General features: G+C 49.0%; 1 protein-coding gene across 4 annotated transcripts in view; it reads right to left on the bottom strand.

Moving 5' to 3' along the window:
• The window catches only part of CTNND1 (catenin delta 1), a 44,308-nt gene extending 27,939 nt beyond the window's left edge, over nt 1-16,369 (bottom strand). For 2 of the 4 annotated variants that reach the window (XM_034762170.1, XM_034762169.1), the window contains exons 1-2: nt 16,199-16,369; nt 15,806-15,864 (exon numbers count right to left, since the gene is read on the bottom strand). The gene's annotated coding sequence lies outside the window, so the exon portion shown is untranslated. Of the gene's footprint in view, nt 1-15,805 lie in introns of all 4 variants that reach the window. The other 2 variants (XM_034762172.1, XM_034762171.1) reach the window with 2 other exon arrangements.
• Between the last annotated feature and the right edge of the window lie 9,511 nt (nt 16,370-25,880).

Raw genomic sequence — 25,880 nt, forward strand, 5'->3', positions numbered from 1 at the left:
TGGAGCCCAGACCTTCCCTTTAATAGCAGAAGCATCATGTTACCAAGATTCAAATCATATACTATGGTGCATTTTGTAAAAATTAAGCATAAATAAATTAAAAATGGCATTTGTCAGTAAATTGAGTACGTGGTAGCACATTACTCTTGCTTACTTTGCACTGGTTCACCTCTGCTAATCCAGCGGCGCGCTCCTAGTCATCAGTAGGACTTGGCTGGGATTTTTTTTTTTTTGTGTGTGTCTTTTAAAACTACACACAGAACCCCTTGGGACTTCTACCCATTTCCAAACAGGCTCTGAAGAGGGGTTTTTTTTGTTTGTTTGTTTTATAAACACACACACAGACATGAATCAACCATCACTCCCCTATGAGGGAAGTATTAACCCTAGCATACCACTGGGACACTAGTACCAAGAGGCAAACTGACTTGTGCAAGTCACACTGAGTCAGTAAGAGAGCCTAGGAGTCCTGACCCAGTTCCAGTCTAGAGTAACAGTAGATGGAGGGGGGGAAAATTAACCTAATTTCCACACACTCAGTTCACAATAGCACATGAAGTCAGTTTGTTTTGCCCCAACCTTCCTGAAAGATCTAGAGACCCTGAATTCTGGTCCCCATTGATCTGGTCAAGGGCGGGGCACACAACAAAATGACTGACAAAACTCAAATTATCACAAAAAATGTTTAACACAAAATTTCAGGTTAAGAAAAGTTTGTCAATTTCATAAGCGGAGGGGGACCAACTAGCAGCATAGCCCTACCCCAAAAAGCAGAACAGACAGCAAGCACCACCAGATCAGAAGCTTTGATTCACCAACATACTCTCAAAGTCTGGAGATAGCCAAGTTGCTAGAATAGGAACATTTTTGGCTTGAAATCTGACTGTTCAATCTAGAAGTGACTCGGCACTCAGAGACCAAGTGCCCATGAGGGATTACATATCTCAGAACACTATTTGGCCTTTAGCTTTTTCCCTCCTAAAGGAGATTCTGGAATAGCCTGGAGGAAGAGAGCGGTCAGCACGAAACTATTACCACATTACACCATGGCTGTTTGGCGCTGAGTGAAGTGTGCTGGGGCTCAGAGCTCAATTCTCAGTGGACAGATGCTGCCACCAACACCTTCTTGTTTGCACTATCAGGAGACATGCCAGGGAGAGCCTGGGCCATGGAGAGGTCAAGAATTTTGGTCTCCATGGCTGCTGCTTTGACAGCTTTTAGATTCTTCAAGTGAACTTTGGTGCTTCTGAAACTCATCTTTGCTTTCTGTTTTATTCACTTGTTTCTCTGCTTCCCACTGTTGTGGCCTCACACCCTACCCTAGGAAAGTAAAAGGGACTTTCTTAGGAAAGCTGTTTAAAAAAAACACATGACTCTATGCATCCGAAGAAGTGAGGTTTTTACTCACGAAAGCTTATGCCCAAATAAATCTGTTAGTCTTTAAGGTGCCACCAGACTCCTTGTTGTTTTTAAAAAAAAAACACAAGCAGTTTTTTTAAACACAACATGGGCTTTGCACTCCCTGATGCCCCCCAGTCAGCTGCTTCTCCACTGGGAGGGCTGGATCCTCCACACACAGGCGTTTTAGACACCACATACTCATGCAAACGCCACAGAGCCCTGCCTCCTTGGAATGAGCCACGCTTCAGCAATGAGGCTCTGGCTAGATTCAGGGCGTATCTCATGCTGAGCAGAGCACTGGCCTCGGATTGAAAGAGAAAGCTGCTCCCTAGCGTGTGTCACACACACAGGACTGGTCTGACTAGTCACACTGATATCAGAACAGTCTGGCTACCTCCCTCTCCCACACTCCCCATCCCCTCCCAGCAATGAGGATTACATATCTAAATTAGGAAGGCCTCCTGTGAGAGAGTTACCTGCATCCCTGCTTACACCCACACCACAGCCTCAGCTTGCCTTATATGGGGAAGGCTCAGGACTAGGAGAAGCTGATAAGGAGGGAGAGATAAGAAGGGCAGGGCACTTACAAACCACATGGGGGGGGCGCTGAAGAAAAAGGGAGGAGGAGGAGGAAATAGATGCAACCCCTCCCCCCCAAGCAAGAGAGAGACTCAAGAATGGGACTTTACTCTCCTAAAGTAGTCAGGTCTAGAGGATAAGTTTCTACATGCAGGGGACTGAGCAGTCAGGCAAGGAATTGGAAGTAGAGGTCACAGGAGAGAGGGAACAAATGACTAGACCAGTGGAGATCTCTGCTTCTCAGGGGAGGTTGTGGGAAGTGGAATGGGAGAGTTTGAGCCAGTTTGCTGCAGGTCCCTAAATCCATCTCTGTTGCAGAGAGGAAATCCCTTTCAGTAGTTCCCAAACTTTTGTACTGGTGACCCCTTTCACATAGGAAGCCTCTGAGTGTGACCCACCCCCCCTTATAAATTAAAAAACACTTTATATATTTAACACCATTATAAATGCTGGAGGCAAAGCAGGGTTAGGGGTGGAGACTGACAGCTCACAACTTCCCCCCCATGTAATACCCTTGCAACCCCCTGAGGGGGTCCTGACCCCCAGTTTGAGAACCCCTGCTTTAGACATACAAGAGACCCACCGAGTAACAGCAGAAATTCCCCCACACTTATTGGGGTGCCCAGGAAATTCAACCTCTGCATTCATTCCACGTGAAGCTTCTTCTAACCTCTCCTCCGCCCCCATTTCCCTATCCCTCCAGGCCAAGGCAGTTCAGTCACCTTGCTCACAAGCACCATTGCAACAGGAGCACAACCAGAGCGCTGACCTGTCCAGGCTGTAACTCAGTTACACCTCCTCTCGACTTGCAGGGGGGGGAAAGAGAAAACCAAGTGGAGCTGGCAGAAGGGAAGGAAGCCAGGCGGGTCGGCAGCAGAACAGAGGGAAAAGATTGTTCCACTGGTATGTCAGCAATCTGGCTCCAGGGCAGCTGTCCTCTCCAGCAGTCAAAGGCGGATTTGTATGCGTGTATTCAAGGGCTGCCCTCCTTGGCAAGAGGCTATGGGCTCAGCTACACAAAACGCCTGAGATGCCCCCCATTCCCTGCACAGCTGGGGACCCATACAGAGTGGGAGGGGGGGGAAATGCAGAATAAAAAAAAGTGATTTATTCCATTTCTGTCTAGACAGAGATGAATTATCCCTTTGCAGGCACTTCCTGACTCCCCTCAGAGATCGGAGAGCGAACTCCTCTCCACATTCGGATTTGAGAGTAGGTATGTAGCAGAGAACTGGAGCAGGGGCCTGACTGGCCATGGCAGGGAAGCCTGTCACAGGTTTCATGTTAACTGCTACTTGTTTCTCCCTGTACCCTCCTCCCGAAGGGCTCAATGCAGCTGGGAACAGACCTTAAGAGCTCCCCACTTTGAGAGGAAAGAGCAGTACCATGCTGAAAGTGGCTCTGTGAGTAGCCAAACCACTGCATTCTAGATCTTACAGCCACAGGAACTAGCCTCAGCTCCCCACTTCCTGCAGTTCAGCCAGATCCATCCCCAGCCCCCAGAGGGCATGTGGGTCTCATTGCACAATATCCACCCAACCAGCTCCTCTCCACTTAAAATGCCCCAGTGGAATACATCTTCCAACCTGAGCCATGTACCAGGACACTAATGCCAGGGTCCATGTCCCAGCAGGAGCCATGCACTAGAGTGCTGGATTGATACCCCAGAGCTGCCTGCCCCACACCAGCAACCATGCACCCCAGCCTCCCTTCCAGGCATAGCAGGATCCACATAGCAGGCCATGGGCACCCAAGTCAAGATTCACACTCCCAGCCCCCACCCAGCACAGGAGTTTCACATGTTGGAAACCCTTTAGCCGCACAAAGGCAGCTCTCTCCTCTGTGGGAATTTGCAGCTGAGGCGGAGTTGCTCTCTGGGGACAAAGGGATTTCACAGGCACACACTCAGACGTCTCCTCTCTCCCCCTCCCTCCCAGCTTTTCCACTTCCTGTCACAGTAGCACCAGACCTATGGCTCAGAAACAAACACAAAGTGCTGGATTCTGGGAAGTGGGCCAGAGCATTCCAGAGTGGCCCATCCGCCAATCACCAGCCAGAACTCCCACTTCGCCCAGTGCAGCTCCCTGTCAGTGAAAACAGCCCTTCCCTCCCCACTGCACTGCCCCCCACCCACACCCCTCGGGCCAGCCTGAGATGAGGCCATTTCACAACAGGCATAGCAGGTGAAGAATCAGGGACTCTGGGGTTGGGGGCGGGGAGGAGGTTACAGATTTACAGTTCAGCTCAACGGCTCCTGCCACTGTGCCTACAGGGACTCCTTATGAGACAGCAGAGAAGCTAAGCTAGTTAAAACCCCAGATCCCATACTCCAACCCCTCCTCCCACCATGGCTCTGGGTCAGAACCCTGTCCCATAGCAGCCTCAAAGCTCCTCGCCCCTTTTCCTCCTACAGCCTTGAAAAAAACATTTCCATCTCCCTACAGGTTAGGATGTCCCTTGCCTTCATTCCCTGCTCTCCCCACTCCTCAAAAGATGCTCAATGGAAAAGTCCACACAGCCTCTCCAGCACAGCTTTACGGCAAACAGAGGCCCCACAAGTTCCTAGAGATAAGGCCTCTCCTATCAGCTGCATGGGAGCAAAGTCCCTCAGGGTGAGGAGGGCTGATCCCTGGTGACAACATAACACCGTGCCAGTCAGGAGTGTGGTCTTTTCACACTGAGAGGAAGGGTGCAGCAGATGGGGAGGGCTAGCAGAGCCACAGCATCTAAGAGGGGATTTAGAGCAGACTCTTCTGCAGAGGACTCACATCTGTACCCACAACAGATGCTGCAATACTAGCAGCATATCACACTGGGAATACCAGTTAATGAGGGCTGTCTAGTTTAAGGGACTGCGCCTGGACAAGCAGTGCCACCGGACAGCACGCACCAAGATGTCCCCATGGCACCAGCATCCCAAGACTATAGCTCTGCCAGTCACAACTGCCACCTAGCCCTGCACCACGGGGACAATATGAGAAGTCTGAACAAAGCAGCCAGAAGGGAAAGCGATTGAGCTGGTGGGCAGATGCCAAAGTTACATGGACTTCACTCCTGCCCCATTCACCTGCCATCACTGGTCTTCAACCCTCCGTGCGGCCCACATCTCACCGACTGGGTTCAGGCCATTTCCTCTTTGACAGCATGACACAGGGGAAACCACACAGCTAGGGGGCAGAATAAGGTGCTACAGCACAGGAGCGCTAATCTGACCAACTGTTGTAGCCTGTATGCTGAGGGCTACCCTGCATCTGGTATATTGAGGGATCAGAGAACGCATGAAGGCACACAGGGAAATAGGATGAACCAGGAGTCGATTTGCAGGGGGCACTGCACAGCTTGCAATGCACTGGCAAACTCCCTCAGAGTAAAGCTTCCAAAGCTCCTGCCCACCTTTAAGGTCCATATCAGACACCCAGAAGAGGGGTTTTGAATTACTGACCATCCTAACCTAATTCAAAGAGATCCCAGAAGAACAGCAGTTGCAGGAATTGGAGCACATGTTTCTGCCACCATCCCACTGACTGAAGAATGACTGATCCTCTCAGAAAGCCCTGCAGTTTTACTTTCCATTTACAAACTTCAGTCATGGAGGGACACCCTCCACTGCTGAACAGCTAGAAAAATAAGACATTTTCAAAATTGATTTCTATCCATTCCCTCACCCAGACATGCACCTCTTCCTCTGAGCCCATCCCTCATCTCCCTCAAATGAAACCCTGCCAGTTAATTCACAGAGCTCCTGTTTCACCACTCTGAACAAACAGGCAGGTGGTTTAGAGAGGCTGAAGTCATGTTTTGTGTGGGAGTAGTGGGCAGGGAGTTGCTGAAATCAGTCTTATACAGCATTTCCAGGAAGGGGGAATCTGCACAGTGAGGTGGGAATCACCTTCCAAACAAACCATGCTGCTCTGCTTGATACAAGCAAGGATGCTCTGTGGGTTGCCAAATCTCCACCTCTCCTTTCCCCCACCCCTCATATTCAGGTATGCTCAGAAGCTGACTCACAGCGCCAGTCACACAGGGTATCAGAAGATGGTACAAGAAACCTAGCTCAATTCAGCATGACCTCATCGGATGCCCCTTGTTCCAACTGTGTATGCACGCATGCTCGGAGTCGGATTTAGAAATCCTGATGAAAGAAGTGATTGGGTAAGGAAAGCAATCAGAGGAGCAGAATACGAGAGCCAAAGACTGAATCACCACTAAAGGGGAAGATTCACTTCACCACTTGGAACAGTAACCACCTTCCCCTGGGGGTGTGGAGCTGTAGTGGGCACTCACAGCTCTTCACACCATGGATGTGCCACCAGATAACACCACCCCAGGGTCCTGCTGAGATCCATAACCGCACACACACACACACACACACACACAGGAGAAGAAAAATAAAACGGTCTTGGTGAATATATCATCTGGCACAGTATTTGAGACCAGAGCTCACAATTACATGCAACTGACTGTGAGCAAGGAGGAGGACTGGAACAACAGGATGCCATAGGTCAAGATTAAAGTGCATCAGCAAATGGAGATGAGGGCAGAGGGAAGGAGACCTGCACAGCACCTATCTATCCCATTCAAATAAAGACTGAATGGCATCATTATGGATGTTAGAGAACAAAAATACAATGCAAACAGGGTAGAGAGCTTCCCATCCCTTCAACAGCACTGGCACTGCCCCACCTCTACCTGCCCCAGGGCACACAGCAAAGCTGGAGGACTTCCATCATCCATGGTCCGTTGCTCTAGCACCTTTCCCCAGCATTGCATCTGTATATCCCCTCCCCCATCCATCCCCTCCTCCCGCCCAACAGCTTTCCCTGCCCTCTGTGGAGGCAGAAGGGAAGGAAACCAGCATTTCCTGATCAGACAGGAAGTGACATTGTGTCTTTCCTTTCCCGCAAGGTTCTAAACACAACGTCCTGCCAAGCGCTGTTCCCTGCATCCCCCGAAGTGCAGAGAGGAGACTCCCTGGAACCAATGGACGAGAATGCCAGGCTTACCCACCCATTGCCCAGGGAGGTTATGCCCTCCCTTCCATAGGGCTGGAGACAGACATTTAACTATAAACCAAGGCTGCAACACAGACAGTGCCATCTCTGCCACAAGGTATCTGCACAAGGGGAGAAGGAGCGAGAGTGAACCCTTAATTCACCTACTGTATCAGTTACCAACAAAAAGATTCATCTCCTCACTAAACTTACCCAACTCTCCACCTGTCTCCTCAGAACAATGGGCAGCCAGCCCAGGCCACCTCCCCCTGCCGGAGAATGTCCCCTCTCCAAAGGGCATGCTAAATAGCCACCTTGCATTGCTAGAGCAGTGCACTCACACCTGAAACAGGAGTATCCACTCTGGCACCATGCTCCCACATGGTTTTAGTGCCAGGGTATGAGTCAATGGAGTTACACTCCCCACTTGTGGATATGTCCCACTTCCACCCACCACTGGCCTCCTTAAACCTCTCACTTTATTGAAGCTAAAAGAATCTTTCAGGTGTGCAGACCCTCATGTCTATCCATAATTGGTGGATGTCCCCAAAATCGGGGTCATCTCCCCCTTAACCTCACAAGCACCCCTTGGGGGGAGGTAGGAGAATTCCCACACTAGGCATTGAAGGAAATACTAGCGATGAAGCACTAGTAGTTGTAACCTGGGATGCTGATCAGCTGCCAGAAGTGAATGCCTATGCTTGTTCCCAACAGCGTAAATCTGGGGAGCAAGAGCACAACGGAGACTCTCCTCCTTCCACCCTCTCCGCACCTGGCTTGTAGCCACATCTCCTGTTTTGCACACAGAGGTGAGCCCTTCTCAGACTGGCCACAGAGCAGGTGTTTGTGGACCAGCAGAGTGGCCTTCCAAGCAGGCCATTTACTGGAGACAGAAACAGGGCGAGGCTTCAGGGGAGGGAGAGAAGGTTTCCTGTTGGTCACTCTCTGATGTAATCTCCCAAGGACCACATCCAGTAACAGGACACTGGTAATTAAAGGGACAAGAGGGAACGTTCAAAGGAGGTGGGGCTTGGGGTCCAAGACTGTTTCCACATCACAGAGGATCCCTCCAGGGAGTGGGCCCCTGATATGGGATTTTAGTTCATAAAAGGAAAAGTGTCACTCGCTTCACCCTCCCCCTTTCCCCCTAGACAAAAATCAACCTGCCTGACATCACATAGCTAGGTAGTAGCAGCAGCTTTGCATGCAGTAACACGCTCTGAGGAATGCACTCCTCCTATAGTGCAGGGGCATGCCAGAAACATGCAAACGAGATCAGTGAACTACTGATCTAGTGAAGGAAAGAGGCCTTTGCGGTTATGTATTTTCTCAGGTTGACGTGACTCACCCACCTGCAGAAGTTATCCATACAGTGTTGTTTTGGCTGAGAGAACCTACTTTTCTCTTAGACAGAGAGCCTGTCCAACTAAGGAAAGGAGTCGGGATGGCGGTGGAGGAGAGGACAGGGTGCAGGGGTTCCCCACTTAAGGGTTCAATGGGAGACAAGAGTCTCATCAAGGAGCACCACGATTTGTTTTGCCACCTGCATTGATTAGAGAGGCCCAGAGATTAGATGGAAAGCAGTGTGAGATGAGGTTGGTGAAGAATCCTCCCCATTTCTGGGGTTAGAGGCACTTTCCTGCTCCTATTCAGGATGGGAATTCAGCCTCCATGTTGTTAGTGTACTCCTGGGCCACACACAGCTCCTCTACTAGAGGGCACCTAAGCTCTTGGGGTGGGGAAGGACACCACATGCTTCAGGAGCTGGTATCTGTTCACAATAACCTGTCTGCAGTTGCAAAGCCACAAGAAGCAGAAGAGAAATCTGAAGGGAAGGAAGTGGGCAGAGAAGTGGTGTCCAGGCCACTTTTTCCCAACCCCCATTTTTATGAAATAGCTGCCTGCTGAAAGAGCACACTAGGGAATGATATGCCAGCAGGCTTCAGTCAGCATCTCATTCAGTTTCCAGATTCCTACAGCCAGGATTTGCTGGTGGAGGGAAGCCAGTGAACTTTGAGCAGAGTTTGCCACAATGGGCATTGCTTCTATTAAGGGTAGAGCAGCCAGGGCTGGGAAAGAAGAGATGGAGATAAGTCTTGTCCAAATGTGTTTAGCCAACGGCCTGACACCAACATCCCCCATTTCCCATCCCAACCTGTGGCCTACCAAGTTAAGTCCACTGGATACAGATAAGCATGAAGCCAGAAGTGGTTTACCACCTGTCCTGGAACATTAACAGCCATTTTAAAAGAGGTGCTTTAAAAAACAGTCTCACTGCAGCTTTGGCAAATGCTGCTTGGTTTCCTAGTGTGCTACCTTCTCAAGGAAACCCCAGATATCCCTCCAATTCCCAACTTTTGCCAGACTGCTCTAGTTACTGGAGGAGAGGCTATTCTTTCCCTCCACTGGTATGTCCACCGCATTATCTTCAAGGCTGTGCTACATCACCACTCCAGTCTTTGCTACACAAGCAGCAATAGTTTCTGCACCACACAGGACACATCTACACCAGCCATCATGGTGGAAGATATGGTTAATAGTGGTTTTTAAACAGCATGACAGTGTTGGAGCCAGATCTGCCTACACTACGAAGACAACTAAGAGCAGGGAAAGGATACCTCCAATCATTCTTGCTCAGACAGAGATACCCTTAGTTTGTAGGTCTACATACAAGTGCTTACAACAGCGCCGCGCTTACAATAGCGCGTGTGCTATATATACATATATACACACACACACACCCAGATCAACTTAAGTTGTAGGTTGAGACCAGGCCTAAGAGGTCAATGACCACGGTCACATTTGGCTTCCAGGATTGACACCTGGAATTTCCACTGTGAGCATCAGGGTACAGACACCTGTCCTTATTCCTTGTTCACAAGCAAGGACAGGGGCAGGAGCACAGATGGCACCCCATTAAAAGCTCAAGTGACTCTTCCTCTCCCCTGGCACACTGCCTGATAATTAAGCAGCAGAAAAAAATAACCATTCTCTTCCTCTATAGCCACCCCCTCAGTTCCCTCCCTCTTTGTTGTGTGGTTTGATACAGACCACTAAATAAGAAGTGATATCACCAATGGGGAAATTCATCTCTTCCTTTAAGAGGAACAGAAGATTTGATGACCATTTGGTGTCAATAACCACATCTAACCCCAGGCCTTGTCCCCACCCAAGACACAAGGGAACAAGAAACTTAGTAAATTCTTTGGTTAACAAGATCAGCAATTCTACTCAGGACAAGTCCCCCTGGCAGCAAAATCCAATAGAAACATCAACCATCTTCACTAAATCACTACTTGCAAGTGAATCACTGGAGGAAGAGGTCTGTTGGAGCCCTGGTTCCAATCTGGCTACAGGTTGGTAGTGGCTGGAAGTAGATACCATTGGTGGCTTATGTGAAAACAGGTGGGAGTCAGCCCATTTCCCAGTGAGAGGAGTCCACACAAACTGGTGACCATTGCCCCAGGTGCTGTGGGTCTTCTAACCCAGGACCAGCTGGGCCAAGAGCTCCCCCTTCACATGTAGGGGGATTGTCCATGCTAGGCCCAGAATTGAGACACAAAGGCAGAAGCTTTTACTGCTATGCCAGGCCTGTGTCTGCTATGTGGATCCAGGAGACTTTGGTTATAAGGGGCTATAAATCCAGACTTTTTTCAAGAGCATTATGCTTACAGAAAACATTCTTGTCCTCCCAGCAACAGTTGATGTACCTCAGACAGTCAAGCCCTATGAAAGGCACAGAGCCATTTCCCAGGACAACTAAGGCTACCCATTTTAGCCAACGGGTTTGAGTTTTATCATCCCGTTAGCTAACATACCTGTACATTTATAAACCCAAACTGTTGGTTGATTCCACCTGTCACTGTTAGCAATAGAGGCTGTTAAAGAAATTATATGGGAAAGGAGATCATTTTCTTCCAGGATAAAGGCTCACTGAAGCCATCGAGCTTCACATCTGCTGATGCAGCCACAAATGACACTTGTCCAAGGATCTTAACACTGAGTCAAACCTCACAACTCCTCCAAAGTAGGGAGCTACCCCTTTTACCGATTGTGCCTCAATTTCCCTTAGGGGAGACTGCACAAGCCAGAAATAAAACTCAAATCTCATGACTGAGCCCTGTCCTCTAGATCAATCTTCCTGAGCTCCACAGCTACTGCACCAAGGCCTAGCATCAGAGCCAGAAGGGAGACAGCTAGTCATATAACAGAAAACCCGCATGAATTGGGCAAAGTTGTCCAGCACACACCAAGCCAGCTGTTTTCCTCTTCCTACTCTTCCAGAAAGGCTCCTTATAAGATTTCAGCAAGAATGCACCGCACAAGGAAAGGTAAGTCATCTGCATGCACAGGGTCCCAACCAAGGTCAATCAGACATTGAGAGGACAAGGTTCAAAACTGCTTTTAAGCATGTGAGCAAACAGTGTTTGTGACAGTCTCCCCTACTTTGCTATCTGCTTAAAATCAGGACTGTATGCAGGGCATACAGCATGCAGGCTTCCCCACTCTTCCCTAAAGCACTCGTCATTCCAGTCCAGCTCCTATCTCACCCACCAACAGTTCTTTCAACACACCTCAGTTCTGCCTTGCATCACCCTTTGCTATTCCAGACTTGTGCCTCTGAGCAGACAGCCAAACCACAAAACCTGGTGTGACCAGCTAGGTTCACAACCATGTGCATTAGGGAGCAGGGGGTGAGATGAACAGGATGAGCCCCAAGTTCATCTTTGTGCCCAGTTTGAATTTGAAAGTGGACCTGGAAACTGAGTCTGCATCAGTTCTAATCCCCTGCTCCACCATAAATAGGCAAGCAGCAACTTCTTTGGGGAGCTGAAGGAAAGGACAATACAGAAAATGTCTAATCCTATAGTCAGAAGGGATTGGAATTCAAGACCCCCAGAACCTGTTCCCAGCTCTGCCACCACCTCACCATGTGATTTTGCTGAAATCACTGTACTTCAAGTTTCTCCACCATAAATTTGGGACAGCCATATTTTCTTGCCACTGAGGAGGGGCTGAAACTAAGTTTAGTGTCTCTAAAATGCTTGGAGTGCCCCAGGTGGAAGACACTAGGGAAAGGCTAAGTATTATTACAGCCACATCTAGTCCTGTTCCAAGTGATGAATGGGAAGCACAGAAAGGATCCGGGAAGCACAGAAAGGATCCAAGAATCCCCTCCCTCCCCCCCCAACCAGTTCGGCTCGGTGAGGTGCCCAGTGATGCGCCATCCTATCAATAGCCAAAAACTACAAGCAAAGCAAGAGAGGGGGATGGAAGAAGAATTCAAGGCCTCTGTCCTACTATTAAGGCACCCACAGAATTCAAGACATGATCGAGCCTGAATGCTGAATCCTGGCATCTCAGGGGACCCACAGACTCCTTCCTGGAGGGGAAGGATGGTCCTGTGGGTAGAGCACAAGCCTGGGATTTTGAAAACCAGGATTCAAGTCCCTGCTCTGCCAAAGACTGAGGGTACATCTACACTACAGGGGGGAGTCGATTTAAGATACGCAAATTCAGCTACGTGAATAGCGTAGCTGAATTCGACGTATCGCAGCTGACTTACCCCGCTGTGAGGGCGGCGGCAAAATTGACTTCTGCGGCTTTCTGTCGATGGCGCTTACTCCCACCTCCGCTGGTGGAGTAAGAGCGTCGATTCGGGGATCGATTGTCGCGTCCCGATGGGATGCGATAAATCGATCCCCGAGAGGTCAATTTCTACCCGCCGATTCAGGCGGGTAGTGTAGACCTAGCCTTAGGAAGCTGAGGCACAGAGAGACTCTAAAATAGAGATAACAGCACTGCCCTCCCTCACTGGGGCACTGGGAGTGTGTGTGTGGGGGGGGGGGGGGGGGGGGGGGGAAATACATTGAAAACTGTAAGGTGCTCAGATATATGGTGATGGGGGCCATATAAATACCTAAGACTACTCCCCCTCCCCACCCCCACAAAAAAAAAAATGACAGCCCCAATTCTAAAAGAGAGCTTTGTAAGACGAACGGCAGCAGTCCCTCAGGACAAGAGGCACAGAAGGGGCAGGGTGAGGAGGGGAGAGAGGCACTGCTATTTGACAAAAATGCTGCCAATGAAAGCAGGAAAATAAATGGAGGAGGAGTCCGGTGACACCTTAAAAACCTAAAGACTAACTGTTAAGGTGCCACTGGACTCCCCATAGTTTGTATCCACAAAAACAAACAGGGCTACCCCTCTAACAAGGCTGCTGTGGGACTATTCCTTTACTGGAGACATTTCAATGTCACTTGTTAGCCTGAGCCAGAGAAAAAGGTTTTTTGTTTTTTTTTTTAAATTATTATAAATAAAATAGCTGCTACATTACCAGGATTTTTTGGGGTGTTTTCTTGGGGGTTTTTTTTGGGATGGGGAGGGAGGAAGAGAATAGATGGGCTCCACCCAGCAGTTTTGACCCTCCCTAGAGGCACAGTCCCTTCCCTGCAAGAACAAAGGAGGCGGCAAATTAGATAACAGGAGAGTCTAGGAAGAGATCTTTTTAGATCTGCCCAGGCCAGTTTTAGTCTAATCTGCATAGGGTTCCTCACACACACCTAATCCCAATTCACAACTCTTTCCCCCCCTCCCATATGCCAAAATCTTAGGGAGGCATCACTAAAAAGATTTACAGTACACAACCTTGGGCCCGGATACCCCCCACCCCCCAGGAAAGGCCTGCACACCCAAAAATACTCCCTGCTTCCAACACACATAAGCAACTTCCCTTACTCCAACACAAAGGGAACTATGTTGCAGGGGGAAAAGAGCAGGATACCATTTGCAATGCCAGCCATCCCTTGCTCCAACATTAAACGCCTGTCCAAAGAGATGCAGTGTCACTCCTGCTCCATGTGCCAATTGGGAGGTTGGCACAGAAAGGTAGCTTGGGGGGGGAGGGGAGGGGAAGGGGAGGGACAAGAGGTCAAGATTACATGCTTCACTCAAAGCACAGACACCCCAGAACCCAGCCAACATAACTCCTAGCATGGGAGGACAAGGATGAGGGGGTTAGACAATGCTGTAAGGCAATAAGTGAGCCCAAGGCCACACCCCAGGCCCCATGTACACTGTGCTACTGACAGACTACAAAATTGATCATAGGAACAGGGTATTGCAATCAGCTTTGGGAGTGGGAAGTACTACAACCTACAAAGTCGCAGGACTCCCGAGTCATTCTGAATCTACTTTTAGAAGTGCCTGTGTTCTTCCCCCAGCTGTCAGAGCACTTCCTCTGGGCTCCCTGGCTGCAAAAGGCTACTACAGTCAACACCAGGAGTTGTTCACAGCAGCTACCCCTTTCACCAACCTTTTATATCCAGATAGGAGGGGTACTAAATAGAACATGAGCCATCACTGAAACCCACAGACCATTTCCAAACCCTGCTCTAGCCACTCTCTAAATAGAACACCCTCTTTTCTTGCTCTGATGCACCCAAGACCAAAACCGGGGCGAGTGGAGAAGAGAGACAGGTGCTTAGATGCAGGACATGGGTCTTAACAAGTTTCCAGAAACAAGACTGCTTGCGGCTCCCCCCGCCCCCCTCGGAAAATTCCCCCAGGATCTCTAGCCACAAGAGTCTTAAGTCTAACATAAGGCATCACAGGTTTCAGAGTAGCAGCAGTGTTAGTCTGTATCCGCAAAAAGAACAGGAGTACTTGTGGCACCTTAGAGACTAACAAATTTATTAGAGCATAAGCTTTCGTGGACTACAGCCCACTTCTTCGGATGCATACAGAGTGAAGGGAAGAGAAATTATGTTTTTAAAATTATGCTTAGGAGACAAATTAGACTTCTTATAATAATTTTGAACAGTAGCACTCTCTCTGCCCCAGTTTGTTGCAATTAGTGCCGTATCGAATTCCAGGCTTTTGTTTTGTTTTGAATGGAGGAGTTAAGTTTACAGATGACGACTCTCAGGACTAGAAACTAGCCCAACGTCCTGGTTCCCAATGAGCTGGCTACACAAAGTACATTCTTAGCAGCGTCTAAAAACCCCAATCCTCAACACACTTCCAAGAGACTGACCATAAGAGCTTAAGGAAAGTTACAGAGAAACAACCTTACAAAAAAAAAAATCCACACAAGTCTGTTAGACTCGGAGTTCCTAAAGAAGTTTGCTTAAAGCCTTTTTTAATTTTGCTTTCTTCCCCAGTAAGTTTTAAAATAAGCGAAGTCTCGGGCGTAGAACGTGGACCGGGTTTAGATTGCCACACTTAATAGAGGCTTTAAGACGAAGTCATTCCTCACCCACTTCAAATCGTTGATTAGAACTTCAGATTTGTGAAAAAGAGCCCCTTCCCAACTCTTTTTAACCGCCACTCCAAATTAAGAATTAAGAAGAGGTTCTAGCTCAACATGATGGATTCTTTTTAGACGACTAAGGAGAAAGGCCCCCACCCAACTGCACCTGGGGAAAAAAATGGGATCCACCCAAGCAGAAGTGTGGATCTGGACATAAAGAACAGACCGCAACACTCCCAACCAGAATACAACTTAATACAAATACTTTATCAACTGCAAAACCTCCCTACAACTCAGTTTCCCACAAAGCTTTAAAATAAATATCTTAAAGGGCGCAAATAAAATCAAAACCCCACTTTCCAAACCCAATCACATTCCTCCCCCAGCCTGCACAGAACACACCACAAAAAAAACACAACAGCTTCCCAACAACTCAACCCAGGAGAAGTTGTTAGTTTGCAGTACAAAAGGAACAAAAATCCAAATTGAACAACGAGAGTTAAAACAAGAGGAGATGAATTTACCAACCTCCCCCCACCCCCCAAAACACACAAACAAACAAAAAAAAACACACGATTCTTACCCTGGCTTTCTCCCTTCTCAGGAGCTGCACTCGCGAGATCTATAAGTTTGTTTCTCCTCCTTGTGGGTTTTTTAAAGTACCGGGGGAAGAAATAAAAGCAAAAATAAATAAAAAAGTTGTCAGTGTGGCCGTTCCTCTGCCCTATAACTTCCCTTCTAATCTCTCAGGGTGACAATGTCAGTCTCCAACAAAATTTCCCTCCGTGAGATCCTTTTTATGGTCTCTTTGCAAACACACACCCAAAACTCTAATGTGCACTTTTCCAACAAATTTCTAAAGGAAATGCAAGAGGCAAAACATTTGGCAAAAGCCTGCCAAAATGTGTTGGTTTTAAAAAAAAATAAAAAAAAATAAGCAAAGCGGCCAATGTAGTGATTTTTTTTCCCCCTCCACCTCTTTCTCCTCTGGGATCTGCTGCCGCTTCTTCCTTTCTGGCTTTTTTTCCCCTCGCCTCCTCTTTCAGATCCAACACCTAAAATGGAAGTTGCACCCGACCCAGCCAAAGACAAGCTGGCGGGGGTGATGGTAACAAACTAAGCTTTCCAACCAAGCCCAACGCCCAACCCCTCTTTCCCTAAGTGATGTCAGCTTCTGTGGAGCTCCAATGGGAAGCAGACATCAATGAGGGACCCGGCACTATCCAATAGAAAACTTTATTGTAGAAAATAAAAAAATAAAAAATGAAAAAAAGAAAAAAAGGGGAAAAAAACAACAAAAGGAAGCGGGCAGAAATTAACTTGTTGGAGGGGGGGAACAAAATAAATAAAAATATATTACAAAAATCAATTGCAAGAAAGAAGTTTAAAACAGGCTTAGCAGGATGATAAATGTATTGATGTGATCTGCAATTCACAGTCCAGTTTCTTTTGATCTGTATGTTTCTTTCTCCCACTCACCTCCTCTGCCTGTTTGCAAATGAGAATAAATATCTTCATTTTTATTTGTCTCCTGTGCTTTTTATTTATGTTTTCTCCATCTTTGCAAGTATCATGAAATGAAGGAAGGACAATGGTACAAAAGATGTGTGGGGAAATATTTGGATCTGGGGAGAATTTCGGATTTGAAAATCAACCTTGCTTCTACAAAAACAACAAGGAGTCTGGTGGCACCTTAAAGACTAACTGATTTATTTGGGCATAAGCTTCCCTGGGTAAAAACCTCACTTCTTCAGATGCATAGAGTGAAAGTTACAGATGCAGGCATTATATACTGACACATGGAGAGCAGGGAATTACTTCGCAAGTGGAGAACCAGTGTTAACAGGGCCAATTCAATCAGGGTGGATGTAGTCCACTCCCAATAATAGATGAGGAAGTGTCAATTCCAGGAGAGGAAAAGTTGCTTCTGTAATGAGCCAGCCACTCCCAGTCCCTATTCAAGCCCGGATTAATGGTGTTAAATTTGCAAATGAATTTTAGTTCTGCTGTTTCTCTTTGAAGTCTGTTTCTGAAGTTTTTTTGTTCAATGATAGTGACTTTTAAATCTGTAATAGAATGACCAGGGAGACTGAAGCGTTCACTTACTGGCTTTTGTATGTTACCGTTCCTGATGTCCGATTTGTATCCATTTATTCTTTTGCGGAGGGACTGTCCGGTTTGGCCAATGTACATGGCAGAAGGGCATTGCTGGCACATGATGGCATATATAACGTTAGTAGATGTGCAGGTGAATGAGCCCTTGATGGTGTGGCTGATGTGGTTGGGTCCTCTGATGGTGTCGCCAGAGTAGATATGGGGACAGAGTAGGCAACGAGGTTTGCTACAGGGATTGGTTCCTGGGTTGGTGTTTCTGTCATGTGGTGTGTAGTTGCTGGTGAGTATCTGCTTCAGGTTGGGGGGTTGTCTGTAAGCGAGGACTGGCCTGCCTCCCAAGGTCTGTGAGAGTGAGGGATCATTTTCCAGGATAGGTTGTAGATCGTGGATAATGCGCTGGAGAGGTTTTAGTTGGGGGCTGTATGTGATGGCCAGTGGTGTTCTATTATTGTCCTTGTTGGGCCTGTCCTGTAGTAGGCGATTTCTGGGTACCCGTCTTGCTCTGTCAATCTGTTTCCTCACTTCCCCAGGTGGGTATTGTAGTTTTAAGAATGCTTGATAAAGATCTTGTAGGTGTTTGTCTCTGTCTGAAGGGTTGGAGCAAATTCGGTTGTATCTTAGGGCTTGGCTGTAGACAATGGATGGTGTGATGTGTCTTGGATGGAAGCTGGAGGCATGTAGGTACGTATAGCGGTCAGTAGGTTTCCGGTATAGGGTGGTGTTTATGTGACCATCACTTATTTGCACTGTAGTGTCCAGGAAGTGGATCTCTTGTGTGGTCCAGGCTGAGGTTGATGGTGGAGTGGAAATTGTTGAAGTCCAGGTGGAATTCTTCAAGGGCCTCCTTTCCGTGGGTCCATATGATGAAGATGTTATCAATGTAGCGCAAGTAGAGGAGGGGCACTAGGGGATGACAGTGAGGAAGCGTTGTTCTAAGTCAGCCATAAAAATGTTGGCATACTGTGGGGCCATGCGGGTACCCATAGCAGTGCCGCTGACTTGAAGGTATAAGTTGTCCCCAAATCTGAAGTGGTTGTGGGTGAGGATTCTGCTGTTTTTGTTTTAATTATATGAGCCCAGATTGGGGAGTTGCAATCAGCTCTTGTTTTATTTCAGTCAATGACTTTTGCTGGCAATTAAGCAAGTGAATTTAAAAGTCTGGAGTGGATAAGGAATTTACTTCCCTCCTTTTCTTCTCAAATCACTGAAGAAAATAGCTCTTTTGCTTTGTATTACTAATTTAATCCAATTCACAGTTTGTAAATTCCAAACCACCAATCAAGAGAGAGAGAGACAAAAGCTTCAACAAGTTTTCTTTCATCAAGGTCCTAAAGGATGTTTACTCTGATTATGTTTGCAAAAGAGTGATAACCTGGAAGATATCTAGTGCTATTTGCTGCACCAGGTTAAGTGGGGGAGTTGCTGGGAGGGCGGTATTATCTGGATATTTCTATAAAAATAAGTTTTAAACAGAGTTTTTTTCTTTATTAGGCACTCAGTTTTCATTTGAGCAGGTACAAAGTTGGGGTGTGATGCTGGTCTCACTGAAGTCAATGACAAAACTCTTATTGACTTCCACTGGAGCAGCATCGGGCCTTGATATGCATATTGTTGTTGATTCAAAATGTATGCCTGATGTGGAGGTGTTTGATACTCCAAAAGTTCCACATGCTAGAGGGCACGTTGGCCCAGACCCTCACAAGAATTTAGGTGTCTAACTTCCATTGATTAAAATGAAAGTTAGGTGCCTAAATACTTTTGAGAAAGATCAGGCCATATATCTGAATCAGTGGGCAGATTGTACATATTTGTCATTTTAGAGCAAATTCTTTCATCCTGTTTTTTAAACCAAGGGAGTTCTCCACGTTCCCTTCTGAGCCCTGTGGCACTGCTTTCTGCCAGAAATCCCCCATCAGTGCCAGCTGGGATTCCAGAAGCAAGTGCTTCCTTGCAGTAGTGCCATATCAACACCCAGGGACCTGATACTCCTCTCGTTTTACCTCATCTTCACTGCAGTAGTGGTATAAAATTGGTATTAGTCAGAGGAGACTCAGGCCCCAGCAATAGGAGCTTCCCCATAGCAGCGCCCTGTTCGTACCAGCTACCGCTCCTGCAGTGTGATCTTTTTCCTGTTAGCCTGGCTAAGGAACACCAACCTCATGGGCTGTCTTTACACAGAGGATTTCCTGAAATTCTCCCACCAAGCCTAGCAACAGTGGGTGCAGAACAATGAATGGAAATGGAGAAAGAGGGTCAGGTTTCAGGAGTAACTTAGTTTGGTGTAAACAGAACGAGGGATCCTTGTGGCACCTTAAAAACTAACAAATTTATTTGGTGTGACACAGGGGCTCAGACATGCAAGCTGGGCCAATCTGCTGCCAGACAAACATAGGCCTTTTAGCACGTTAGCACCTAATCCTGGCCACTGTGCATGCTCAATAAAAATCTTTTTCCTACAGCTCTGGCTGCCTGCTGCAATATATATCAGTGATTCTCAACCAGGAATCCGAAGGGGCCGCAAGCAGGTTTCAGGGGGCGCCCAGTGGGGCCAGCATTAGATTTTCTGGGGCCCAGGGCAGAAAGATGAAGCCCCACCGCATGGGGCTGAAGCCCGGGGCCCTGAGCCCTGCCACTCAGGGCTGAAGCTGAAACCTGAGCAATGTAGCTTTGTGGGTTCCCCAGTGGCCTGGGGCCCGGGCAGTTGCCCTGCTTGCTATCCACTAATGCCAGCCTTGGGTTTTATATGCAGAAAAACAGTTGTTGTGGCAGAGATGGGCCATGGAGTTTTTACAGTATGTTGGGGGGGCATCAGAGAGAAAAAGGTTGAGAACCCCTGACATATATTGCTTATGAAACATCAAAGCCCCTGTGTAGACTGGCCATCTGCTACATTTTCATCACCGTTCTGTCTAATGTTGCTCAGAGCAGGTCTAGAAGACACAGTGGTAAAATCACTGGTGGTTGGCCTACACTGGCACACCCACCCTGCCTAGCAGAGATCACCAGTACTAGGCACAATGGTGGAAGGATTTCAGAAAATCCCCACTGTGGCAAGGCCATGTACATTGAAGGACTGTAAGCAAAGGAAATGATAAACAACTGAGTATCAATTTGTGGGGAGGCATCTAATGGGATGCTGCAGGGATCTCTGTTATGTCCTGTGCGCATTATATCTTTCATGCAGATCTGGAAGGGGTCAGATGTAAACAGTATGCCAATTAAATCAACAGATGACCACAAAGGGGTCTGATCCTGCTCCCATTGACTTCAAGGGAAGTAGGACTAGGCACTAAATGGAGAGTGTTTAAAACAGCATTGAGTGTAGAGAAATACTACAAAGGGATCTAGAGAGAGAAGAGACACTGGCAGGAAAAAAAAACAGGTTGGTTTGGAAAACTACAGCTAATCCATCTGAAGACACCTATTTCCAAAAAGACGGTTACTCACCTTCTTGTAACTGTTGTTCTTTGAGATGTGTTGTTCACGTCCATTCCAATACCCAGCCTGCTTCCCCTCTGTTGGAGTAGCCGGCAAGAAGGAACTGAAGGAGGGTTGGATCGGGCCGGGTTATATATTGAGCACCATGAGGGCGCCACTCCAGGGGGCTCCCTAGCTGAAGCAACGGGGGCTGCTGAGGGAAAAAGTTTCCGACGACCGTGCATGCGGCGCTCACACACCTGATTGGAATGGCGGTGAACAACACATCTTGAAAGACTTTCCTTCTTTGAGTGCTTGTTCACGTCAATTCCAATCAGGTGATTCCCAAGCTCTCCCATCGGGGTGGGGTTGGACTTTAAGGAATCCCTGACTGAGAACCGCTCTGCTGAAAGCTGCGTCCTCTCTAGCATGCTGGGTGATGGCATAGTGGGTGGTAAAGGTGTGCACCGAGGACCAGGTTGCCTGTTGGCAGATCTCCTGGATGGGCACCTGGGCCAGGAAAGCAGAGGACGAGGCTTGAGCTTGTGTCAAGTGAGCTGTAATAGCTGGGTCTGGGACCTTGGCAAGGTCATAACAGGTATGGATGCTGTCCGTGATCCAGGAAGAAATGCATTGTGAGGAGACCGGAATCCCCTTCAACCACCGCTACAAACAATTGGTTCAACTTCCTGAAAGGCTTTGTGCGCTCAGTGTAGAATGCTAGCACTCTCCGGACATCTAGTGAGTGAAGCCTCTGGTCCTGGGCATTAGCCTGTAGCTTGGGATAGAAAACTGGTATAAAAATGTCTTGGCCAATGTGGAATTGGGATACCACCTTGGGCAGGGAGGCCGGGTGCGACTTGAGCTGTACTTTGTCCTTGTGGAAGACTCTGTGTGTGTGTGGGGTGGGAGTGTCGAAGGTTAATGCTTTTAACTCTGACACCCTCTTAGACAATGTGATGGCAACCAGAATGCCACCTTCCAAGAGAGGAGGGAGCATGTAGCCAGTGGCTTGAATGGGGCCCCCATTAGCCTAGCTAGGACCAGTTTGAGGTCCCAAGCAGGTACCAGTGGTCGAGACTGGGATATAGTCATTCCATGCCTTTAAGGAAACGGCCCACCATAGGGTTGGCGAATACCAAGCACCCCAACTCTCCTGGGTGGAACGCTGAGATGGCTGCGAGGTGTACTTTGATGGATGATCCAGCCATACCTTGCTGCTTCAGATGCAGTAGACACTCCAGGATGAATGGTATAGATGCCTGAAGTAGAGGTACGCGACTGCGTTCACACCAGCATGAGAACCTTTTCCACTTAGCTAGGTAAGTGGCCCTGGTGGAAGGTTTCCTGCTGCCAAGCAGCACCTCCCTCAATGATTCCATGCATTGGAGCTCCATTGGGTTTAACCATGAAGCTTCCAAGCCATGAGATGGAGGTACTGGAGGTCCGGGTGAAGGAGGCAGCCGTGGTCTTGTGTGATCAGATTGGGGAGGAGTGGCAGCGCGATCGGGGTGTCCACTGGCAGCTCCAGAAGCATGGTGTACCAATGCTGGCGTGGCCATGCAGGGGCCAGCAAAATTACCTCTGCCTTGTCTCTGTGGATCTTGAGCAGTACCTTGTGGACAAGTGGTATCGGTGGGAAGGCATACAGTAGATGGTCCCCCCAGGGTAGCATGAACGCGTCTGATAGAGCCTGACTGTGCTTTTAGAAAGAGAAAAACATTGGACACTTCCTGTTGCTCCTGGTGGTGAATAGGCCTACCTGGGGAAACCCCACCTTTGGAAGATGGAATGTATGACATCTGGCTGGATGGAACATTCGTGGTTGTGGAACGACCTGCTGAAGTGGTCCGCAAGCTCGTTCCGTACTCCCAGGAGATAGGACACCTCCAAGTGAATGGAGTGGGCTATAAAAGAATCCCACAGCTGGACAGCCTCCCAACAGAGAGGGGAGGAGTGGGCTCCGCCCTGCTTGTTTATGTAAAACATGGTGGTGTCGGCCAGCGCCACCACGCACTGACCCTGTAATCTGGTATGGAAGGTCTGGCAGGCTGGTCTCACTGCTCTGAGCTCCTTTATATTGATGTGGAGCGGGATTTCAGACTGCGACCACCTGTCCTGCGTCTTTAGATCTCCTAGGTGGGCCCCACAACCCAGGTCTGACGTATCCGTTACTAAGGTCATGGACGGTTGAGGCGTGTTGAATGGGACTCCTTTGCAGACCATGCGAGGGTCCAACTACCAGCCTAGGGTATCTAAGACTCACACCGGTACTGTTACTACCGAGTCCAAAGTGTCTCGACCTGGGTGATAAGCTGAGGCGAGCCATGCCTGGAGTGGTCTGAGTCTCAGCCTGGCATGCCTGACCACATAGGTGCATGCCGCCATGTGTCCCAGGAGACTGAGGCATGTCCTCATGGTTGTGGTGGGGTATCATCTGAGAGTCCGAATGATGCCTGACAGTGTTTGGAATCTGGACTCTGGTAGTATGGTTCTTGCCTGAACTGAGTCCAGCACTGCCCCAATGAATTCTATTAGTTGGGTCGGTGACAACTTCAACTTGTCCACATTGAGGAGACCTAGTCTCTGGCAGGGTCTCTCTGACTAACCAGACCCTGGGACTCCATCTGCTCCCTGGAGCGCCCCCGCAGTAGCCAGTCATCGAGGCAGGGATACACCTGTACCTGCCTCTTGCGGAGAAAGGCCGTGACCACGGACATGCACTTGGTGAACACCTGGGGGCTGTTGATAAACCAAATGGGAGCACCGTGAACTGATAGTGTATGCAGTTGACAACAAACCTCAGGAAACGTCTGTGGGCCAGCCAAATGGCTATATGAAAGTATGCGTCTTTCATGTCGAGGGCGGCATACCAGTCCCCCGGATCCAGGGAAGGAATAATTGGGCTCAGGGAGACCATGCGGAACTTCAACTGTACCATGAACTGGTTGAGTCCTCGCAGATCTCAGATTGGTCTGAGACCCCCCCTTTGCCTTGGGGATTTGGAAATAATGGGAGTAGAATCCCTTGCCCCTTAGCTCCTGAGGAACCTCCTCCACTGCCCCTATGGTGAGGAGCGATTGCACCTCCTGGATAAGGAGTTGCTTGTGCCAGGGGTCCCTGAAGAGGGACGGGCGAGGGAGTTGGGAGGGAGGGGAGGAGCAGAATTGGAGAGAATATCCCACTTCTACCATGCGAAGAACCCAGCAATCTGATGCTATATAGGACCATGCATGGTAGAAGTGAGATAGACAGTTCAGAAAGTGGGGGGAAGGATCCGGGATAGTGGCTGGTATGCTGTCTTTGGGCATCCCTTCAAAATCCTTGCTTGGATCCCAACGATGGCTTGGTCGGGCCCTGCCCTTGGCCTGACGGAGGGTTAGAAGGTCTACCCGTATTGTTCCTGCCCCTACGGCGGTATGTATCCTGCCTCGGGCGGGGCTGGTATTGCATCTGCTGCTGTTGGGGTTGAGGCTTGAAGGGCTTTCTCTGGGTAGCAGGAGTGTGCATCCTCAGAGATTTCATAGTTGCCCTCAAGTCTTTGTGAAGTTGTGAAGCCTTGAGTTTGTCTGGTCCAAAAACAGCCCTGAGCCTTCAAAGGGAAGGTCCTGCAGGGTCTGTTGAACTTCCGGGGGAAGCCCAGAGGCTTGGAGACAGGCAGTTCTCCTCATGACCACCCCAGAGGAGATGGTATGTGCTGCAGAGTCAGCCGAGTCAAAGCAGGCCTGCAGGGATGTCCTGGCCACTGCCTTCCTCTCCTCGACTAGAGCTGAGAACTCTGCCTTTGACTCAGTGGGGAGCAACTCTTTGTATTGGACATAGAGTCCCAAGAGTTAAAGTTATACCTGCTGAGGATAGCTTGTTGGTTGGCTATCCTCAGTTGTAGGCCCCTTCAGCATACACTTGCCTGCCAAAGAGGTCCATACATTTGACCTCTTTAGCCTTGGGTGCTGGCGCCTGCTGCCCCTTGTGCTCCTTCTCATTCACTACTGGGACCACCGGGGAACAAGGGTGTGGGTGGGAGAATAAAAACTCATATCCCTTGGAGGGAACAAAGTACTTTCTCTATATACCTCTGGCGGTGGGCGGAATGGAGGCTGGAGTCTGCCAGAGGGTATTATAATTGTTGTGAATAGTTTTAATGACCGACAACGCCACTCTGGAAGGACCTTCTGGGGTGAGAATGTCCACCATCGGGTCCTCTGACTCGATGACTTCCTGCGCCTGTAGGCCTATGTTATGGGCAATGTGGCAGAGCAGGTCCTGGAGCGCCCTGTGGTCAATGGGCAGAGGACTGAAGCTGACGCTCCTGCCGCCGCCTCATCAGGCAAGGATGACAAGGAAGCAAGTGGGGGTACAGGGTCCTCGTGGCCCTCTATCTGCTCGGGTTGCTCCTGGATTGCATTGGACTTGTCCAGTGGTTCGACACAGTCGGATGTGACCTGGGCAACAGGTGGGTCTGGAGCCGGTTCCGCTGTCTCCTCAGTAGTATGAGGGGGCAGTCTGGAGAGGGTTGCTTCTGTAACCCGAGGGGCAGGTCTATCCACTGGGAAAGGTGACGTCCCGATGCCACCAACCTAGAAACCCTCGAAGGGGTACTCTGGGCCTGATGGTAAGCCTAAGGGGTCCAAAAGGGCCATTGCATGGCAGGCAGCCACTGTGGCTGCCAGGGCAACTGTACGTGTCTCTGGCACTTATCTGACCTATGTCTACTGCACCTCGAGTAATAGGAGTCGACCTCAGAGTCCGAGGATCCCAGTGCCGAAAACCCCTGAGCTGGCGGTCAGTGCTGTGAAGAGGAAGTCAGGGATCGGTGCTGCGATGATCGTGTTGAGGATCGGCGCTGGCTGTCCCACGACCGAGACCGGTGCCAGACAATGGCTGCTGTGCTCCGGTGATGTGTCTCAGTGCCAGCCCAGCAAGGGTGTTCGCGATCAGTGCCGACCCCTCGGTGCCAGACACATAGATCATTGCGCTCCTGGCCCCGGGCAATCTTGTACCGAGGCCGGTGCCAGGGAGTGTTGCGGTGATGGAGACTGGGAACAGTGCCAGGAACGGTGCTGGTCTGGTGATGAGGAGTCTCATCATCGCGGGCTTGCCTCTAGACAGCACCGGTCTAGGCGGTG

Source organism: Trachemys scripta, chromosome 2 (genome assembly GCF_013100865.1).
Source record: "Trachemys scripta elegans isolate TJP31775 chromosome 2, CAS_Tse_1.0, whole genome shotgun sequence".
Classification (NCBI taxonomy): domain Eukaryota; kingdom Metazoa; phylum Chordata; order Testudines; family Emydidae; genus Trachemys; species Trachemys scripta.